Source organism: Ixodes scapularis, unplaced genomic scaffold (assembly GCF_016920785.2).
Source record: "Ixodes scapularis isolate PalLabHiFi unplaced genomic scaffold, ASM1692078v2 PGA_scaffold0__279_contigs__length_252992795, whole genome shotgun sequence".
In the NCBI taxonomy this organism is placed as follows: Eukaryota; Metazoa; Arthropoda; class Arachnida; order Ixodida; family Ixodidae; genus Ixodes; species Ixodes scapularis.
Window position 1 is genome coordinate 89277329 of NW_024609835.1, and position 21393 is coordinate 89298721.

Consider the following 21393-nt stretch of genomic DNA (forward strand, 5'->3'; position numbering starts at 1 on the left):
AGAACATAAGCCACGTTTACACGAATGCGACTTAGTCGTATTGAATCCAGTTGCCGCATTCGATATGCGGTCATGTAAACGGCATAATGCGCAAAGCGCATCGCATTTTGGAACGGGGAGGATTATCGGAAGGCGCTCGCTGCGGGAGCGAGTGAACAGCTGAGAACATGGCGGCGGCCAACCTCGTCGGCGGCGCGGAGAGCGGTCCCGCAATTTTTTTCCCGAGAACGCAAGCTTTTATTGCGATCATAAGTAAGCGGAATATAGCGGAGCTGCTCGGTGAGGGCGGCCCCGTCCAAACCTTTGCGAAGTACGACTTGCGCGTCCGAAGGGGTCACAAAGGCTTCGGTGCAAGCACGAATGACACCGAGAGCTCCGAGCACTGTGGAGCACTGCATGGTAGCGCAGAACGAGCAGCTCCTACCTCGGTGCAGTTCCTGGCTCCGCAAGAGCCTCTCGGACTCGGGGTCCGGTTGGTCTGGTCGCGATCGGCGAGGTCTAGCGCGGCGAAACGCGGAGGCTTCCTCAAAGCATGCACACACACGTCGCCTCTCGTTCAGAGTGAACCGGCGGCCCGGCCTGGAGTCCTAAACGCCTTCCGTCTCCCAACTTCTTCCACAGCACCGAAGACAGCGGGCACGACCTTTACGTTCACTCAATGCGTCCAAAGGCCTCCACGTGCGATGCACCGGAAAACGTGGTGCGGCTGGTGCCGGAACGGAACTGCATAACTTCGAGCTTTGAGTCAACGTGCACGGCAACAAACCGATCGTGACACCAAGCCGCGGATACCTCATCGCCGGTCGACAGCGGCAAACGGCCCGTTGCTCGTATCGTGGGCCGTGACTCGTACTCGGCCAACTTGGCGTCTTTTCGTGGCCCCTCGCGTCGTCGCAACCAGCCACAAACCCGACAAACCCACCAGCCCGAAACCGTAGCGACCATAGCCTGCGTTGGAGACAAGCGGAACCGAAACTTAAAGCTTCCGCCCAGTGGCTTCCGCTGCCGCGGGTTTTCTAATAACTTCGCCGCTTCCACTTCCGGTCGTCGCGGAGATGGCGAAGATAGAGCGGTGTGGGGGTTCGTTGGCTCGTTTACGGTTACGAGACAGATGTTTTGCGGTCCGTTTCTACTGCGTCTCTGGCTCTCAACTGGACGGCACCTCTCATAGTTCAACCAGGCGTGGTCAGCCTGCGTCAGGCTGGCTCGACTCGTCCGATCGCCGGACCGCAGGCGACTTCCAAGTACGGCCGTTAGGCCTAGGATCCGTGAAACGGTAAGCGAATCTCGTCCCGTTTTCGTTCTACTTTTAAATTACGTTAGGTGCGCTACAGTATAAGCATGCGTGCCAAGTGTTCGTGACAATTTTGAACTAGAATAATTGTGCTTCATTGCGGTCATTTGCCGAAAATGTAAATTGAGCAATGAACGAGGAGCCATGCTTGAAAACGGTGTATGTACGATGTTAACTTCTACCTGGGCGGCTAAAAAAAAAAAGACTGGTTACGGTTGGATGCGAGGCTGGTCCCAATGCAATGGTAAGCACTTAGAGCGCCTTTCTGAACGGCATGTAAGCAATATACCGATCAACGAGACGAGCGACGGCGAGAAGCTACGAGAGCCGGCGCCGAGCGCCGAAGATTTCTCACTCTCGCTGCTTGCGCCGCTCGGTTCTTGGGCTTCTAGAAAACGTCGCTCATCGCCTCGGTCGCTCGCACCAATCGCTTTCATAATGTGTGTCTCGGCGCGCGGCTGACTACCGTGTGTATGCAAATATAAGTCGACCTTTTCTTTTTTTTTTTTTTTCGGAAATCGTGATTAAAGAATTTCGACACCTACATTCGCGACCAAATTTTGCGACCCTACCGGAGGCATGAAGCTATCGAGTCACCGAGCCGGCGTTGCCGTAGAGCCGCGCCGCTTCTTGTTTCGAAAAGCTTTTGGTTGCCGAAATGGCTCGCCGCCCGCGGTGGCCGGTCGGGCGTCGGATTTCGACATCGCGCCTCTAGCGTTCCCCTTGCTGGGCAACGGGTAAGGAGAGGAACGCGATGCGCCATGCACTTTACCCTCCATCCTCGCAAACGCGCACAAAAAAAAAAAAAGATGTTATTTTTGTTAGTTGCTTGAGGCGGATGGGCTCGCGTGTTGCTCATGGCGACACGGCGGCTTTGCTTGCGTCTTTGTAGTTTGTCTTCCGTCGCTTCGCACCTTTTTTCGTTTCTTGTCGTCATTTTACAAAGGTGTCAGTGAAGTATTGCTGCGAATTTGCGAGGATGTCTACCCAGCTGACGAATTTTGGGACAACGATGACATGTCCAGAAGTTCTGACGGTGATGAAGTTTTTGGCATCGCCCCGTGATTTAGCTGAGAGTGATGCAAATAAAGGTTTTTTTCTTTCTTTTGCCCAAAATTTCCCCTGTTCTTAAGAATAAAAAAAAAAGATCGACCTAAATTTCAATTCCTTTTTTTTTGTTTTTTTTTTGTTGGTGGATCCAATAAATAGGGTTCGACCTATTTTCGAGTAAATACGGTAACTTTAATTTTTATTTTGGGTTACGTCGGACGCAACTCGAATGCTTGACAGTTACGTTGGGCGTAACTTTAATTTTTATTTCAGGTTCCGTCGGACGTAACGTTAGACACTCCGTTACACTTAAGGAAAATAGGGGCTGCTGGTTCATCATATAAAGTTATAAACCAACCATTTGAGTTTAATTAAAATGCATCACTGACCTCAAAAAAAAATACTGCTATCCTAGAGTTTATTGTCGTGTCTTGGTATAACACTTTTAATTACATACTAAGTAGCCGCATTTTGGCATACAATGGGAGTCCGGTTACAATCGGAGCAACGTCGTGGTCATGGCGGTCTTGCTTAGACCCATGTGCTCTCATGCACAGGGTTGCTAGAATGAATATACATATGCAGCTGAACACAACAACTCCTCCCTTCTTAAATTACAAGTCCAACTTAATGGGTGGGCGTCGAACACGCTGGGGTCGAACCTTGGGTGTCGCGCACACGGTTGGCGACGACTTGTCGGGCACGACATTAAATCTGGCCGGTGTTGACGCATCCGCTGGATGGACGACGCCTCTCGTGGTTGCCTGTGAAGTCTCTTCATGTCCTGGCACTCCCGGCCTCTCTGGAGATACTGGGTTCAGTTGTGGTTCTTCTCGAGTAGGCTGATTTCCCAAGGGTTTTGGATGTGGTGTGGATTCGATGACTCTTGAATCACGAAGCTGGTCAATATGTCGGCGCCACACCGCATCACCAACCTGCACTTCGTAGGATACTGGCCCGTTACGACATTTGATTTTTCCTCCAATCCACCCTTGATTTCCTCTGTAATCTTTTACGGAGACTAAGTCTCCCTGCCGAAATGAACGAGTTCGTCGTCGGCAGTTCAACAGTGTTCTCTCCTGGCCTTGAAGTTGCCGCTGCACTGGGTCACTTTGAAGTAGTGACAGACGAGTGCGAAGTTCCCGTCCCATGAACAGTTTTGCAGGGGTCTCCCCAGTGACTGTGTGAGGTGTCGTGCGATACTTGAGCAAAAATGTTGCCACACACTTGTATAGACTTCCCTCTTCCTTCATGGACTTCAAGCTGTTTTTCAGTGTCTGAACCAATCTTTCCGCAGACCCATTCGTTGCAGGGTGGTAAGGAGCTGAAAATGTGTGTTGCACACCATTTGCCTTGAGGAACTCTGCAAACTCCTTCGATGCAAATTGAGGTCCGTTGTCGCTGACAACTCTGGCGGGTAGCCCGTTTCTGGAGAAGATCGCACGGAGAACTTCTATGGTATGTGTGGCGGTTGTGCTGTTCATGATCACTACCTCCGGCCACCGCGAGTAAGCGTCCATGACGACTAGGAACATTTTGTTCATGAATGGGCCAGCAAAGTCGACGTGGATTCTTTTCCAAGGCCCACTTGGAAGTTCCCACGGGTGAGGTGATGCCTTCGCCGGAAGGTTCTGTTGGGCACGGCAGCTGCCACACTTCTTTCCTTGCTCTTCAATGTCCTTGTCAAGAGTGGGCCACCAGACATACGAGCGGGCAAGCATTTTCATCCGCACGATACCAATGTGGCCGCTGTGAAGTTCGGTGAGAATTTTCTCTTGCAGTTTCGTCGGAATGACGGTTCTAATGCCCCATGTGATCACCCCTTGGTGAGTCGAGAGTTCATCTCTTCGTCGGTAGTAAGGCGAGATCTCATCATCCTGACTGCATGTGTCCCATCCATTAAGGATATGGAAATGTACTCTAGACAGCACTCGGTCCCGTTGGCTATTCAGTCGTACTTGCTGAGCAGTGACAGGAAGTTGTTCAATCTGAGTCATGTGGAAAATTTCTGCTTCGTCTGGCTTGTCCACTGGAACCTCGGGCAGAGGAAGTCTGGACATGCTGTCTGCGTTGGCATTGTCTCCTGACTTCCGATACTCAATCTCGTAGTTGAATCCAGCCAAAAAAAGTGCATATCTCTGAATGCGGACTGCCTGCATTGCAGGTATGCTGCTGCTTGGGCTGAAGATTCGTGTGAGTGGTTGATGATCAGTGATCAGTTTGAAGTGTCTTCCATACAGGTACACATGGAACTTTTGAATTCCCCAGACAATGGCTAGAGCCTCTTTGTCTATTTGTGAGCAGTTCCTTTCTGATGGCTTTAGTGTCCGTGAAGCAAATGCGATGGGTCTTTCGCTTCCATCAGGTATCACGTGAGAGAGAACTGCTCCCAGTCCATGGGGTCCAGCATCACATGCAAGACGCACTTCCAGGTTGGGGTCATAGTAGACAAGCACTGTGTCAGACGCGATGATCTCCTTGGCTTGCTTGAATGCCTTGTCACACTCCTTGGTCCATTTCCAGGTGGATGACTTCTCTAGAAGTGCATGTAGTGGGCGTAGAAGGTTCGCACAGTCGGGGATGAACTTTCCTTAGTAGTTTATAAGGCCGACGAACGACCGCAGTTCAGTTGTGGACTTGGGCGTCGGAGCTTCCACCACGGCCCTGATCTTGTCATGAGTCTTGTGCAGACCCGTTCCGTCGAGTTTGTAACCGCAGTAAGTCACAGAGTCCTTGAAAAAGGAGCACTTCTGCAGGTTGGCCTTCAGTCCATACTCGTGCAGTCGCCTCAGTACCTCAGTAAGGTTGTGCAGATGCGAGTCTTCCGACACACCGGTGACCAAAATGTCATCTTGGGTTGCATGACACATTGGAATTCCTTGAAGAATCTGGTCAATCGTTCGTTGCCAGACAGCTGGAGCAGGTGATATACCGAAAATCATTCTGTTGTAACGGTACAGTCCTTTCTCAGTGTTTATAGTTAGCAGTGGCTTAGACTCCTCGTCGACTTCCATCTGAAGATAAGCTTGTCGCAGATCAATCTTGGAAAATTTCCTTCCACCAGACAACTTTGCGAAGATGTCTTCAATGCGAGGTAGTGGATACTGGTCCACTACAAGGTGGGGATTGATTGTGCTTTTGAAGTCACCGCAAATACGGACAGTTCCATTCGACTTCACTACTGGTACGATGGGTGTGGCCCAATCACTGTGGTTGACCCTTGTCAGGATGCCCTCCGACTCCAGACGGTCCAGTTCGGTTGTTACTTTTTCTTTCAAGGCATATGGGACCTGACGTGGACGACAGAACTTCGGGTGAGCATCGCTCTTCAGGTGCAGCTTCAATTTGAAGTCCTTGAGCTTCCCGATGCTGTCATCGAAGACGACCTTGAACTCCGCAAGTCTCTTATCCAGCTGATCCTGCCACTTCAGTCCAAGTTGGCTGTCAACCTTCAGCACATTGCTAAGCTCCAGGAGGTTGAAATGGTTAATCCAGTCTCTCCCGAAGAGTGGAGGTCCTGGGGTGTCCACCACATACAGTTGCAGCTGGCCTGTTGACTTCCCAAATGTCACTTCAGCTGTGGCCACACCTTCTGGACTGAAAGTTTCTCCGGTCAGGGTTTTGAACCGCACTAATGTTGCTTGCAGTGGCACGTGCAAAAGATGCTTCTCGTAGAGAGATTTTGGTAGTAGGGAGTACTTGGAGCCTGTGTCCATTTCCATTTCCAGAGTCTGCCCTTCAACTCTTGGTTTCAGCCAGATAGGGTTACTCCTGTTCCCATTGTGGATGTGTGCCAGGAATTCGGACTCAGCACTATCTTCGTCTCGTACGACATGAACTTGGCTCTTTAAAGGTCGTCGACTTGCCTTCTTTGATGTCGAATTTGGCCTGTGCGAAGTCTTGGTGGCGTCACTTGCCTTGCTTCTACAGGCTGGACTGATGTGACCCACTTTGTTGCACTTGTGGCAAACAGCTTCCAAAAATCTGCACTTCGCTGGAGCGTGGCTTTTCCGATTGCACCTGAAGCACTTTTGCTTGTCCTTGTCAACGTGCGCCACCCGCGCCACCGTGGCGGTCGGAGTTTCTTCTTTGTTTTTAAACTCTGCGATGTCCTTCGCAGCAAGTTCGTGAGCTACAGCCTCGTCGAGTGCGTGCTTCAAGGTAAGCTTCTTCATCGTCAGCAGGCGCTGCTGGACTTGCACGGAGCGAAGGCCGCATACAAACTTGTCTCGCAGGGCCTGATCCAAAAAGGATCCAAAGTTGCAGTTTTGAGAGAGACGCCGAAGTTCAGCCATGTACTCGTTGGCAGTTTCCCCCTCTTTCTGCACTCTTTTGTAAAATCGGTGACGCTCGGACATTTCCAACGGCGCAGGCGAAAAGTAGTCGCTCAGGTGCTTCTTGATCTCTTCATAAGTTTTCTCAGACGGTTTGCTAGGCGTCGTTAGTTTCCTTAGGATGGAGTAGGTTTTGGCTCCCATACTTGTTATGATGGCTGCGACCTTCTTTTCGTCCGGTAGGCCATTCAGCACGAAGTACTCATCTACTCGTTCGATGTAGGAGGTCCAATCCTCCGCCGATTCAAAAAAGCTGTCGAGCTTACCGATGAGTGCCGCCGGCACCGGTGCTGCCATCGTGGTTTTGGCGCGGATTCCTGTCGTCAGCTAAGCCTCGTTTTCACAGGCGCTCTTCTTCGATTCCGCCGACCGCTGAGAAGGGGGCGATGTCCCCATGGACGGAGTACATACTCATCCGATCCTCGTCGCCAATTTGTCGTGTCTTGGTATAACACTTTTAATTACATACTAAGGAGCCGCATTTTGGCATACAATGGGAGTCCGGTTACAATCGGAGCAACGTCGTGGTCATGGCGGTCTTGCTTAGACCCATGTGCTCTCATGCACAGGGTTGCTAGAATGAATATACATATGCAGCTGAACACAACATTTATGCTATAGGAATGTAGCGCTTCAGATAGATTTGTTAATTTTTACTTTTAGTCCCTGCCCCCTCCAGATACAACATCTGGCCTAAAGCAGTGTTCCGGATCTCCTTCCAAGACCTCAGGCGGGTCGTCATTCAATCCAGGAGTCGGAGGCGTCTCATGGGCGTGTTGCTGGTGCTTACTGGACGGTGCTACCGAGGGAAAAGTGGTCATGCTTGGGAAAGGCAAGTATGGCCGCCGTAAGTATATATATTGTCTTTGCCTTTGCTCGAGTCCATTTTTAAGAAATGCACAGTTCGCATGTGTGCATCTCTCAATGTTTCCACAGTCGGCTGTTTTTTTTTTTTTTTTTTTCTTGAGTGCTCTAACTCTGTCAGCGCTAGTTTCTCTAGATCATGCAAATGGGATGCAACACTAAACCACATATGCTCTCGTAACAAACAGTGGTGTGCAGAAGCACAGTGGAATTTACTCTAGCTTTATAATGCAGCACAAAATGGTTGACTCCAAGTATAGCTACTTTTGTGACTCCGTTTAACCAAAAGCTCTGCCGAAACAAACTTGCCGCCTTATAGGTAGTGCAAAAGAACCTCGTGTGCCTAACCTGGAGAAGGGCATTTTTTTTCATAGGTCAATTTTTCCTTAAACCAATACCTTCAGCCGCCTTGAAATGTTAACATTATGTGACACACGGAAGAACAGTAAACTCTTTAATGTTGGCGAACCTTTAATTTTCGCGGCCTTTAATTTTGCAGAATTCAGTGGCTGCGATTATGTCCTCTGTGACCGATTCGAGAAGGAATAGGGGCCACGAAGATAAAGGGGTTTTACTGTACATCGGAGGAAAGAGGAAGTCACTTATGTTTGTATGCAGGAGTAAAACCAACAACAACAATCATGGTGTCGACACTTTGTAAGCCTATCTGTGTCTATTGAATGATATCAATTTTGTTTTAGTTCGTTAAACATTGTTGCCTGTACATTGTGGGATGTCGTCTTCAACACGAGCAGTGGTTTTCTTCTCAAGCAGGCAGCATGGACGCGTGCCGCAGCACAACATAGTTGATTTGCAGGTGGTACCGCAGGTTGAAGGATGGTTGGCACAATATGGGGGAATCACAATTCAATGTTCTACCTCGGGCGTAGACAAAATTTGCTTATTCTAAGTCATTTTGTCTAAAAATCTGGGATTTGCGATGAATGTACTCGCATGGTTGGAAGGGCCAGACAAGCCTTGTGAGCGCTTCGTTTTCTAGCGTCTCAGTCCTGAACCCACTCACGCACCACATGTGTAGATGTTCCGATAGGTGGGAGCACTTATTTGGAAAATGGTGAATGGCAACTGTTATCTTTATCAGACTTCTGTATTATGGTCAAAGTTGGACTGCATATTTGCAATACTTTTTCTCACTTAAATATATGTCATACTAAAATATGTAGAATAGCCGATGACAAAAAGAGAATGGCTGGGCGTCCTCCAGCACGTGGTTGTGCTTTTCACCCCGCTTTGGACAGATGTGCTTGCTCCAGGCTCATGAGGCGCTGAAACGTCATCAAAGGTAGCAGACGGGCTGGTGGTGGAACAACGGAGACTTCTCCCTGCCTTTCTCATGCTGTCAGTGAGCGTGTACCTCTATACTCTAACTTAGCTTAACCTGCACAGAGCTGAGGAGAATAGGCTTGGCGAGTGCCCTTACTGCATATGCTGAGGTAGAATAGCCGAGGTACAGCTGGGGCACTTTCTGAATCAAGAACATTGTGTATCTTACCTTCAAAAACACATTATTTTGGGGGTGCAAAAGGAATTGTAAGGCATATCTTTGTTTGTATTGTCCTATTACGCATCGCAGGCACGTAGCCAGGGGGAAGCTTATGAGGCCCGCCCCCCCTTCCCCCCCGATATCTTCCATTTTGCATGGGTCCTCCTCTCCCCCCTCCCCCTCTTACAGCGTTTTGTTATGAGGGGGCCCCCCCTGAAACAAAATCCTGGCTACGTGCCTGACGCATCGCCTCCAACTTAATGCGGAGTCGACCCACCCTGTTGATAAATTTAATGCCTGCCAGGTAGTTTGTTTTGCATTCAGTTAATATATCAGTATTCAGTTAGGTATCCCAAGTCATTCGTCGTTGAGATGCAGTCTCTCTGCAAGTCAGTCATGTTTAACATTCATAAAACTGCTTGTCAAATAATGGCACTGTCGAGGACATGTACTCGGCTCGAGCAATCGCTGTGCACAAGCTGGTCGTGTGGTTACAGGCAGCAAACATCCCGGTTGGAACGTCCTACCTCGCAATGTAGCTGAAGACTAGGTCAGGGCCCCACTCACAAACGTCTATACTTTGCATCTCTTTTAAGCTGGACCACTTTTGACACTACAAGCCATTGCAGCAAAAACAGTGTGAGACATGATTATAAGCTCGACGTACCATGGCATCCAACTAGAAGGTCACATGGCTTGCAGCTTCTGCCGTGGTTAACTTTAAACTGAGATAGTTTGGAATAATGCTCTCGGTTTTTAGTGTTGCCCGGCACGGTTAACAATTTGGTGATATAGTGCTGCATTGAAAAATCTGCATTCGTGACTGTATCACCTTATGAATGCATACTAGCTATTAAACTCTCCATTCTGCAGAGAAATGAAATGCACTTTGCTTCCAATTGCAGCTACTTCTGGAACTTCATGGTATGAAGCACCTTATGGCTGCAAGCTCTGACCGATCTTGTTGTCTGGTCTGCGCAGGCCCATTGCAGGGAGTCACTCCGAGAGCCTCACCAGAGGTTCCTGCCCGTGGTCGTTCTAAATTTTTTTCGTGTAGGTATGCATCCTTTCTGTCTTTCCGTAATGTACTCGGGCGTTTTCTTTTCATTGTCGCAGATTTGCCTCAAAATTGGTTCAGCACAGAAATGGATGCTCTACAACTGTATCCCGCATATTTTGTTCAAGATAACTTTTCTTTGCGAAAGTTAGATTTTTTTTATAAAGGTTAGTCTTTTTTGTTTTTATTTACAAATTTATTTGAGTTTCCATGGGCAACACTAAGACTTTATGCCAAGGGCAAGGACAAGTTCACTGCTCTAACCTGTTCTCAACTGATTGCAAGAAATTTTGTTAATGTCGTGAAACCACTTTCCAGCACTTGCTTTGCAGCATGGAAACAAATTATACATGGGACATACTCTTTTTTAGACTACTTGCTCATTCTGCAGGTCTGCCTTCTATAGATGTCGTGCTACTGGAGAGCAGGCGAATTCGATTGTTGGTTTTGCCATTGCTTTTTTTTAGCCGTTGTCTTAATAGTTGTTGTAAATTTAAAAATTTTCCTAAAAAGCAAGTCGGCAAGAATATCTAGTTTGACTAGTTAGCTGAAAATAATGATCTAGTACCCTTTAGTCAGTAAAATAGATAGTGTATGTCGCTGTTAGTGTCAAGTAGAGATGCACGCTTTTTAGGCATTTTGCGCAGAGTGGTACCCATTTTTATTGGTTGGCCTCTTGGTGCGCCAACTAAACTCTTTCTATCCAGACACCTGCCCTTTGCTTTTATTTGGCAGGCTCTGGCAATAAAATAATATAGTGTTATTCCTCGGTGGCTTAAAAACCTAAAGAAAGAAGTTTCTCCATGTTTAAACGCAAAGTTTTATAAAGGCAAAAATGAATTAAGCCAGTAGCAGACGACACATAGCCTCAACAGTGCTCCGCGCCAACAGCGTTGCGTCAAAATAGCGGTCGTCTCCTTTTTGTTGCCTTCTCTCTCCCTCCTTCGGCGCTCTCCTCCGTTCCTCCTTTCCGCCACCTTTGTCACAACACCCACTGGCTAAACTCTCCCACTATACGGCTCTGCATTGCAATAGTAGTTTTTTTTTTTATAGTCTTTAGAGTTAAATGTGAATATTTGACAGAAATCTCCCAGGTTGGGGTGAAAGAGGGTTAAATGAATGCATTTGATCATTCGCCTTAATTCAGTACCCATCATTTCAAGCCCTGTGTGGCCTTGTCCTGGGGTGTGTCTATGACTGTGGCTGTGAAGGAGCAGTTTTTTAATAGGTACAAGTACAAAGTATAAAAGCAAAAGGATCTATGTGCTGATCACGAAAGAATATGCTAGCCATTCTAATGTAGCTCTGCCAAATACTTAATTGTGATTTGTTTTTATTTCCAGCTACTTGGTTGCCTCAAGATCTGGTGATCCTAGTGGACACAAGCTTGGACTCAATCTTCTTCTGTGGTCCGGCCAGGACCATGGGGGAGGTAATCCCAGCAACAAGAGCATCACAGTATCTCCCTGCTTGTGACTTTCGATTAGCATCACGACAAGGGAGTCCTCATGCCACCAAGTGTTAGGTATGCTACTCGAAATAAGCATTCTTACCTATTCTTGAAGTGAAACAGCAAAAGCACTGCTAAGCCTAAAATGGAAAAAGCATTCAAATCTCGGGTTGGATGGAGTTCCAATTACAAAAAGGCGTCTGCAGACATGATTCACATGTGAACCTAAAGCCCACGGATGTAGTTTCGACGGAGTCACAGAAATAACTTCCTGCAGATGGCTTCGCTAGTGCTATACCCAAACAAATTCTTAAAATAATCATTGTGTTACGTTGGTGTCATCAATCTTATGTACCTACCCCACCGAGCAGTCGGGAGATTTGAAATTTAAAAAAATGGGAACTTGCACATTGTCAGCTCTGCAAAGATAATATATTGAACCGAGCATAGCACGTTCAACTTAAGAAACCAATTCAGTGCAGGCCTAGTTTTAAGGTTCACATATTTGTTACTGCCCTTCATAATGAAGTAAAAACTGCTGAAGTTGTGGCCCACTACAGGCTTTCTATTAGTGTTAAAAAGTATTATGGCAGTTTAAACAGCTCGCTCCAAATATTTTCTTGAAATGCGTAGGTTTATGGAAATTATTATGTGGATGTTTGCAGACAGTCATGGTGAGATCAATCTTTAGTGCCAAGTGTTCCACTTATTCAGAGTTGGTTAAGTCTGTAAATATTGTAGGTCGCAAATTAAAATTTTATGGTATGCAATGGGCACAATCATCCGTAATGACTAGCTCTACCTAGGGGAACTTTATACGTTTACTACGGCAAGATGGTTTCGCAAAACTAAGTATTTAGTTTATTCAACTCCTGCACAAACCTTCTCTCTAGAAACTTTTTATATTCTTTACGATGCTGAGTTAGGATTCTGGAAGTAGTTTTTCTAGAACTACGCTGGACATTTCCAGTTCATAATTTTACTCGCCAAGCATTCGAGAGAGCCAAACCCTGTAATATACGGATGGAACTCGCAGAATGATGCGACGGGCAGTTTGAAACATTCGGCACTGTAACAGTAATAATGCCATGTCACTTGCCTATGTAGTGCTCATTTTCGCAGATCAAACTGCTTTTTCCGTCTGCACTCATTTTCAGTGGACTCATTCAGCGAACTCGCACCCGAGACTGCAGCGCTGGGTTCTGCGAAGTAATTTGAATGAATATAGATGCAACAGGTTTCTTTGAGTGTGCGTCTAACACGTATTCTTCACATTGAATCTGCTACTGTATTTATGACCGTGTCCTTAAATGTATCCACATTCCAGCTTATTTTTATTTTGACGTTTGAGTTTTCTTCAGTACTTTTCTCAACATCTGTGCTTGTTGAGCCAGACTCAAGACCATACATCTTGTCTTTCCCTATTACATTAATATATAAAACTATTGATGCCAAGTGAGAATTCAAGGTACCGAATCTGTCATGCGAGTTAAATAAGAACCAATAGAAAGCTCTACAAAGGAAATTTTGTTAAAGGAGGCTGTATAAGCATTAAAATAGCACATGCCATGCTAAAAAAAAAAATACAGATTCTTGTTAGGTAGGCAAGGATGACACTGCTGTGCTGTTTCTGATGTGTCGCAAAAAAAATCAGTGCCATACTGTGCTCCTTATGGAAGTACAAACTGTCGAATTCAAAGCCCAGAAGTTTTATTCAAGAATGTTTCTCAATACAAATGTATTTAGAGATCTGAGCGACTGACTCATACATGACTATGTGGCAAACATTCATATTCATGTGCATTATAGTTTACAAGGTCTAGTCTGCATTGATTTATTGCATTCATGCTGAAACTGGGAGGGGTTCTTTGGGTATGAATAAAGATATAAACATTTCTTGAAATCAAAACATTTGAGAACGGACAAAAGGAAGGATCTGAGAACCTGATCTTAGATTCTCTTTTCTTTTTCTTATCTCTAATTTTCACTTTATTTCACCTGATGCATTTAGTTTTTTTAGCGCAGCTCTTAGCACCCGTTTCCGCGCTTTGCGGCGTCGCTGTCGGCGTAACCGCCCAACTAAACTTGGCAGGAAATTGAATTAATTTTGCGCTCATGTGACGTTAATATTTCCGCTAAGTCTAGCTGAGAAACTGAATTTTTTATGGATTACATGACACGGTCGTGCGACGTCATTTTCCCCGCTACTTTTAGCAGGAAAACTGCATTTGTGTTGAGGTCATGTGACATCAATTTCCGCGCTAAATTTAGTGGAAAACTTAACCCGCTAAATTTAGTGGGCAAATTTTCCCGCTAAATTCAGGGAAATTTCCCGCTAAATGGGAGGGAGCAGAAGAGTAGGAGGGTTAGGGGGTGGGGGTCATACCCTCCCATCCTCCTGTTCAAGATCTGTGCTCTAATTTCACATTACAGAGAATTGTAAGCGTCTCATATTTCATCTCATGTTTATTCAACTTTTATATTGCAGGTGCGCTTGCAGCACAAATATGGGTTGTGCTGATCCTCTACGCACAAGTTAGGAACTCCTGAGTGGCAAGAGTGGGAGTTTGGCCTGACAGCTCAAGGGACACCATTGTTCAGTATTGAATTTTTAATTATCTTCTTTTGAGCAAAGTTAAGCTTTGCTGCATGCAGGTCTTCTAAAAAATAAATACCTGCAACCAATTTTACCACGTCACGACATTTTGCCTCTGCTCTTAGTGCTCCTGGTGAGCCTCGGATAAGAGCTTTCTGGTGTGCAAACATCATGCTTGTTTGAAACCACTCACTGATGTAGAGACTCGCTGACATCCAGCATTCCAATGAAACGCTGGATGTCCACAAGTTTTTCTTGAACAATGCAAGCGGGAAAGGAACCATACAATCGTATCGTATTCGGGGACATTCTAGAGAGTGTTTATTTGTATGTTTTTCAGATATTTTTAAAAAAGCCGTAAAATCTACATTTACGCGGTCTGTGCACGTGAGTTGCGTGTCTAAGGGGGAAAAGGACCTTGGGCGCAGAAATGAGCTCTGATAAGGAACTGAAACCTAGAAACTCGTCCAAATAGAGCGTTTTTACAGAACGCGTAAAAGGCTACCCCTGCATTATATCCTTCTAAAAAGAGTTGATTTTGTGGTTTTCAATGACTCAGCAAGTTTCTAATTAAAACCATATTTTCATTTTCACTAATTAAAAAGTTAATTAACAAATTGTATTTAATTATCTGACTGATCGTTACGATTAGGTCCCTACACTACGTACGCCTGGTCGTATAACTCGCCTGGACAAACCGCATTGATTTAGCTTTCACGACCTTTCTAAACATATATGTAAAGCTTAAAACTAAATCGCCCTGTACAACAGTGAAAAGGCGAAACCAGCATGTTGGAGCCATATGGCTCCACCGTGCTGGTATCGCCTTTTGGCTGGTATAGGTTGTCCCATATTACGTTATGCATGTATGGTTCCACATGTTTCCGCCATATTCCACTACGCTGGTATAGGATGTCCCATAATACGACACGCTTGTATGGTTTCGCCTACCTGTATCGTTCCGCTCTAATCCACTATACTGGATCCGCCGATTCGCTTGTATAGGATGTCCCATATTACGGTTACGCTTGTATGAGCCTTTTCCGTCATCTATCCATCATCGAAATTTTCCAACAGGGCTGTAATAGAATGAAGAGATCGAATATTAGTAACGCCACCTCAAATGCCCGTTTCTGCAGATCCTAGGTTAGCCTGCCAAAGACCTGCATGTAACATTTGCGCTGTCAAAGCTGCTCGGGCGAGTGTGGGGTTGATCTTAAATGTATTATTTGTTTGTGTTTTTTTCAATAAGACTGCGAGCAAAGGAGACCCTATTGACATTATGAGAGCGAACGCACTTTGAGTGGGCTAAGCACACAGGCTCGTACAGTAAGAGCGTCGTCAGAGAAAACATACTCGTGTTTTTCGCACTGGCTGCGCTTACACTTACATTGAAATAGGGTATAGATACGTCAAAATACTTGGGTCCACAGCCGCGGCTGCGTTGAGATCTATGTGTGCGAAACAAAGTATGGTATGCGAGCACGTACGCAACACTTAAAGGGAGTGGGTACTCCGCACGCACGCGTAATTGGGAGCGACGGCGATGCCACAAGCATGAGCAGGAGCAGACCGTTTTGAACGACTTAAGGCCCCTAGGCACAATTATGTTTGAGATCGTTTCACTGCGTTGCGAATGCGAGAGCGTAAGACATCCATAATTCTTTTGACGCATACCAAGCAATTCCTTGAATTGGATACCAGGCTCCATACGAAGCACAGATGTGCCGGTCACTCACTTTCATTTCTCGAAGCAACGCAGTTAAACGCTCTCAAACGCAACTGTGCGTAGGGACCTATACTTCCACGGCACGGCCAAGTTGGCAATGTCGAGCTTGCTATTACATCGCTCGCGTTTACGGTGGAATGGAGTGCATAACTCGATCTAAACAGCTGTCTTTCTGCATGCTGGTGAGCTTTATACAGAGCACTCACCTCGTATAACTTTGCTGCTCCCGTCGGGTTGAAATCTTTTGGACCGATTCGGTGAAGCAAGATCTTCCTCCGAGGTTCATTTTCCGTTCCAGAGCGAACACTGAAAAGCTTTCCGCCCGACTCTTTCAACAGGTGCAGCAGCCCGTCAACTGCGTCGTAGTAACACCTTGGGAAATTCATGGCGACCGGAAGTCCAAAACCGAAAGCCAGATGTCACGTGTCGACCGGCCAATAGTGTGCGCGGCGGCTAGTTCAAAGAATGGCACCACTTTTCCCAGGATAAATTGGCTTTAGAGTTAATTTGCGCACCGCGTCGCTTGGCGGAGGTTTCACAAAAAATGAGCGGTCGCTTCTTCGGCGCCTTTCTTGGCGCCTTGGACGAAGCCGAGGACAAGTACTTCGGTCAGTTAAAAATATCGATGGCACCGCTTCTGCCGAGAGTACTGACCTTCTTGGTGCGTTCAGTGGTAGTTTTCCTCTGTGCTACACGTAATAGGTCTTGAAAATCAGGAGTCGGCTGAAAAGCATATATATATATTTTTTTTTCAAATAGAATCGTTGGGTTGAAGCTTCCGGTACGATCGTGGAATTGCGCGATCCCATACTACGAAGCTATCGGGGTCCGCAAGTGCTTTTAATAAGGAGTCTTGCTCCTTACACGAATGATGCCCAGAGAAAATCTCTGGCAGAAAACATTTCTTGCTCATTTCGAGGTGCTCGATGCATGGAGATCGAGAGATCCTGACATGCAAGCATGCGAGTGGCGAGAGAGTCCAAACTGGCAGTTCACGGGTTTACCACAAAACTTCATCCCTTTCACGCCAATATCTGATTGGCAAGAAACCAATCCCATGCGCGAAATCCGTTCAAAATCACGGGGACGGCCCATGCGCCACACTCCGTTTTGGGCGGTGCCATTGGTGGAAGGCATACACTCTTCGATAAGCATTCACGAAATGTCAATCTTCCACCCAAATCCAACCAACTACAAGCTTGTTCGTCCTCTGAACGTTGTATGATAGTAAGGCGGTGTGTGATTGCGTCCTCTCAGAACGTGAGCGATGTTTGAAAGCATCGTACAACGTTCCCTCAAGCAGAAGAAGCGGACGTCGTCTGCTCCATGTGGACCCCCCAGCTGTAGCGCCTCTGCGGCCGCTCGGAGAGAAGAGCTCATGGGAGAAAGAATAGAAGCGAACACAATCTGGTCGCGCACACGCAGAGGAGCGTAGGGAAAGTATCTTCGCCTACCTTCTTTCTTACACCGTGGTGGCAACCCATAGACGTATGACTGGTCAGACCAGCACGTAGGTTTCACGTGGGCCGAACACGCCAACGTTTGATGTCCATCCGATTCGACATTTTCGAACTATTAACGCGAAGTTTGCGAAGAGCTTCACTGGATATTGTTTTTTTTATATATATTCTGTCAAACATAAAACGCGCTTCCATATCACATATTTTTCAACATTTTTGTTCTTCAAATATGTGTGTAGAAGTCGGACAATACCATTCAAACGCAAACTTCATTGAATTTTGATAAATGTTCAAAGGTTCGATAAACCCGTCGAAACTCGAGGTAAGATAAGTGTTAACGACAGCCCCACAAAAAAAAAGAAAAGAAATATCGGTTATATAGTTTTGTTTTGGCCGCCAACTACGCTTGCGCAACGCCGGCTAAAGGAATTAACGTAGGACGTTGCCACGGATTTCCGCCCAAATCCGCCGATTCCGGTGTAGCTGCTACGGCAAGGTTGAAAACACTTCCTTGGGTCGGCTATTTCAACATACATAAATTAAAGGTAACCAAAAATATTTTCACAAATTCATTACTGTTATTTTGTATGTGGAACCACAACTACAGGAAACATAAGAAAAATATTCATTTTACAAAAGGCAATAGTACGTCATATGCAAACCTTACGTACCTTTTTTTTAAATAGAAGTTCTTTTCTTTATTATAACATGACCAGCGTAGAACAAACGTATGACTTCAGTATTTTTCGCTCATTTAAATTCTTTTGTATTCTTATATACATATTCACCGGTAGTACCTCATTAAAACCCGAACCTGCTACAATAAGCACGCGTAATACCGACGCCTGGTTCTTCCTCAAGTGCCTTAGTAACTATAAATTACATTAATTACTACACGATCTACCATTTCCTCTCAATTTACACAAAAACATAGACTACTTCACCTTTAAGGACTTGAGAGGGTATTTTGTGAATATCGAGTGATATATGCGTAGATTCGTTTCTTTTATTCTTAGAAATGTTTTAGAGGTGCATGTGCATTTCCCTCTTTTCCCTGATCTCATTGCTTTGTTATCACTATCCTTGAATAATAATCTTTGTTTAATAATTAGGTGGTTATATGCTAACAAATGTATATCTGTTATTCATAAAGTATTTCTAAATATATATTTTTATCATGGAAAAAAACATTTAAGTTCATCTTGTAAAACTTACTGCCAGATGAGAGGTTGATGGGCCCGGTCAAGTTGTTAATACAACTTTTAGCCCATAGTCTTTTCCAGGATGTTCTCTCGAAAAACAAAATGAATTGAATTGAGCTGCACTTGCCACTGGAAAATCTGCGCTCCAAAAGGGGCGCTTTGGCGCGCTCTAGATCTACTTGCTCCAGTCCTCTAGGACACTCCTTGTGCTTCAAAGTTCACAAAGTCTTATTTATTGCGTGTAGCTTTCTCGAACATTTCTTTTACCGCGTTTGGTTTATGTTTAATTTACCATATAGCATTTGTTTTTTTTTCTTTTGCATAACAAATTTCAGAGGGCGTCAAACGTAAATCACCTGCTTAGGCAATTAAACGGAGGGACATCAACACATTCACAACGACTGCTTAGAAAGTCGCATGAAGCAGACAACTAACTAAATATAAGGTGTTTAAAATTATGACTTGGAACTTTTCCTGGCTTCAGTTCATGCTAAGTTTAGAAATACGTATCTTTTTCTTTTCTAGCCTGTTAGCTGGTGTAAGAAATTGTGTTCGCCTGAGAGAAGAAAGCTACCTTTTGGTTTTACGGCCGAAGCCGACTGGCGCCGGCTGTAAAACAAGATGTTCACGAAACACGTTCCTACTGCTTTTTATGTATCGTGTGTTTACTTGACTCGTCGACGTCGGTGGCAAAATGTGCAAGCTTCTATTTTTATGATTAGACCGAAAATAGTTATTCCCAGAAATATACGGCAAATACCGCAGTAAGAATTCTCGCAATTTGTTACCTTTTTAAAAAGCGCGTTCGTATCGGAAACTATTTTTTACGAAAGAATTGCACATAAAGGACAGAAGACGGACAACACATCTTCCCTCATGACAGCAGCGCCTAGCTCAGATGGCCGAAATGCGACGAAAAAAGGGGCATTCTGACGCGGGCATGCTTGCGACAGTGGCTGGGTTAAAGTGGGTTCGCTGAGCCCGCTTCGCCGGAAAATATTGAACAGAGATCCGTTGGCGGATCTTTAGGTAATGCGCGTTAGCAGGACCCTTGGGAAACGCCACAGACGTCCCCGTTTCGGAAACTCTAACACTGACCCCCGTAACGAAGCCACAATAGGCAGCAAGGAAATAGAGGAAGCAAAAGCAGTGTTGTGCCCGTCACCGAAAATAAGTAACAAAATATCGTTACTTAGTAGCTTGGACAAAAGCTAACGCGTTACAGAGCTCTGTTACCATTTTGCAAATGTAACGAAATACCGGTGTCGTTACTTGCCATGACTAACGGACCTTATTTTACGTCAGTTTGTCATTACTTTGTGTTTCACTGTTAGTATATGACAGCTGTTAGTATATGACTGTAGAGTGTCAACCACAAACATCTCCACAAGGTTGTCGAATACTTCTTGAGAAACGGGAGCTTGATGGATAAGGTCAGTCTTCTTCAGCAAGGGCGTGTCGGAAGGGTGGGTTAGTCTCGGTCTTTCGTTTCTTTAAAATTACCGCGAACTCTGATAGCCACTGCGAATGGAGGGACGGACGGAAAAGAAAAACAATTAGGACTGGTGCTAATCACGGCTGTTAATTTCTAGTTATCAGCGGTGTGGAACAACGAAATATTAACTAAATAAACTACATCACGAATTTGTATAGAAAAAAAAAATTCTAAATAAATCGCAAACTTAAACACATATAAAATAGCCGTGTTTATATATAACTGCCATGGTTGATTTGCCGTCCTTCTGAAATATACAAGTAAACTAACTTGAGCCGTTTTTGAAGAGTTTTCGCTAGCTTACATTAATCAGCATTGGCAGCTGCAACTAAAAAACTACGACTGACTAAACGACCTGGAAAGAAAGGTGCATTCTTTTGGCTAAGAATGCCTAACGACGACTTTTTAACGAAAAAAAACATAAACTGACATTAAAGAATAACTCGCCTTAACGTGTTTTTTTTCAAATTAGAGTTTGACGTTCTTGATGTGCTCAGCGACTTGAGTATCGGCATACAGAGGAGACACTTAAACAGCAAATTGTCTGACTTCGTTTCCCTCAGTTCAAACATAGCACTTAGCCCGGGCTATAATAACGGAGTTTCAGTGGCCGTCACCATCTTGCACGAAAAGTAAAAGGGGTGTTTAAATCAAGCGTTTTAAAACGGCCTTGTTGGCTAGAGGCAGACGTTGCATGACAAAGGCAACTGTACGGTTCACGGACTGCTCAGAAACAACACACCTCTTAGCCACAAAGGTTTTAGTCACAGTCCGGTTTAGGCTACACAAGCAACGAAAAGAGGGCACCAATCGCTTATTATAGTCAATAATTATAACCAAAGAAGATTATTGGTGATTATAATCGAATCATAGCGGCCGGCCATACTTTGGTTATAATCGCATGCATACTCGTAGTATCTTTCCGTGTATATATGATTAAAAAAGGTTGCGAGCGTTTATAAGCTCTTGTCCCTAGGTTTCTCTTTCATATCCAAAAACCTTGTTCTTTTTTTTCTTTTATTTTCACGCCGGCAGCAGCAATTTAACGGTGAAGCAGACTAAAGCCATGACTAATACTGCTACGAATGTGTCTCTCTAGAAGAATGGTACAGCAGCCTTGACACACAGCCCGGAACTGCGAGAAGCATAAGACGGGCGCAGCGTCCAGCAATAGATACTTCGGTTTTTTAATGCCAGGGGGTTTTGCTAAAAAATATGTACCCGTATTTTTTTCTCTTTACTTTTTGAGTAGAATGCAACGCGTTCAAGCACCCATCCACGAGAGCACTTGGGAAAAGGGTAATTCTATGTAAGATTTTTTAAAAATTAAGTTGGTTTAGCACAGTTTTCATCAGCTG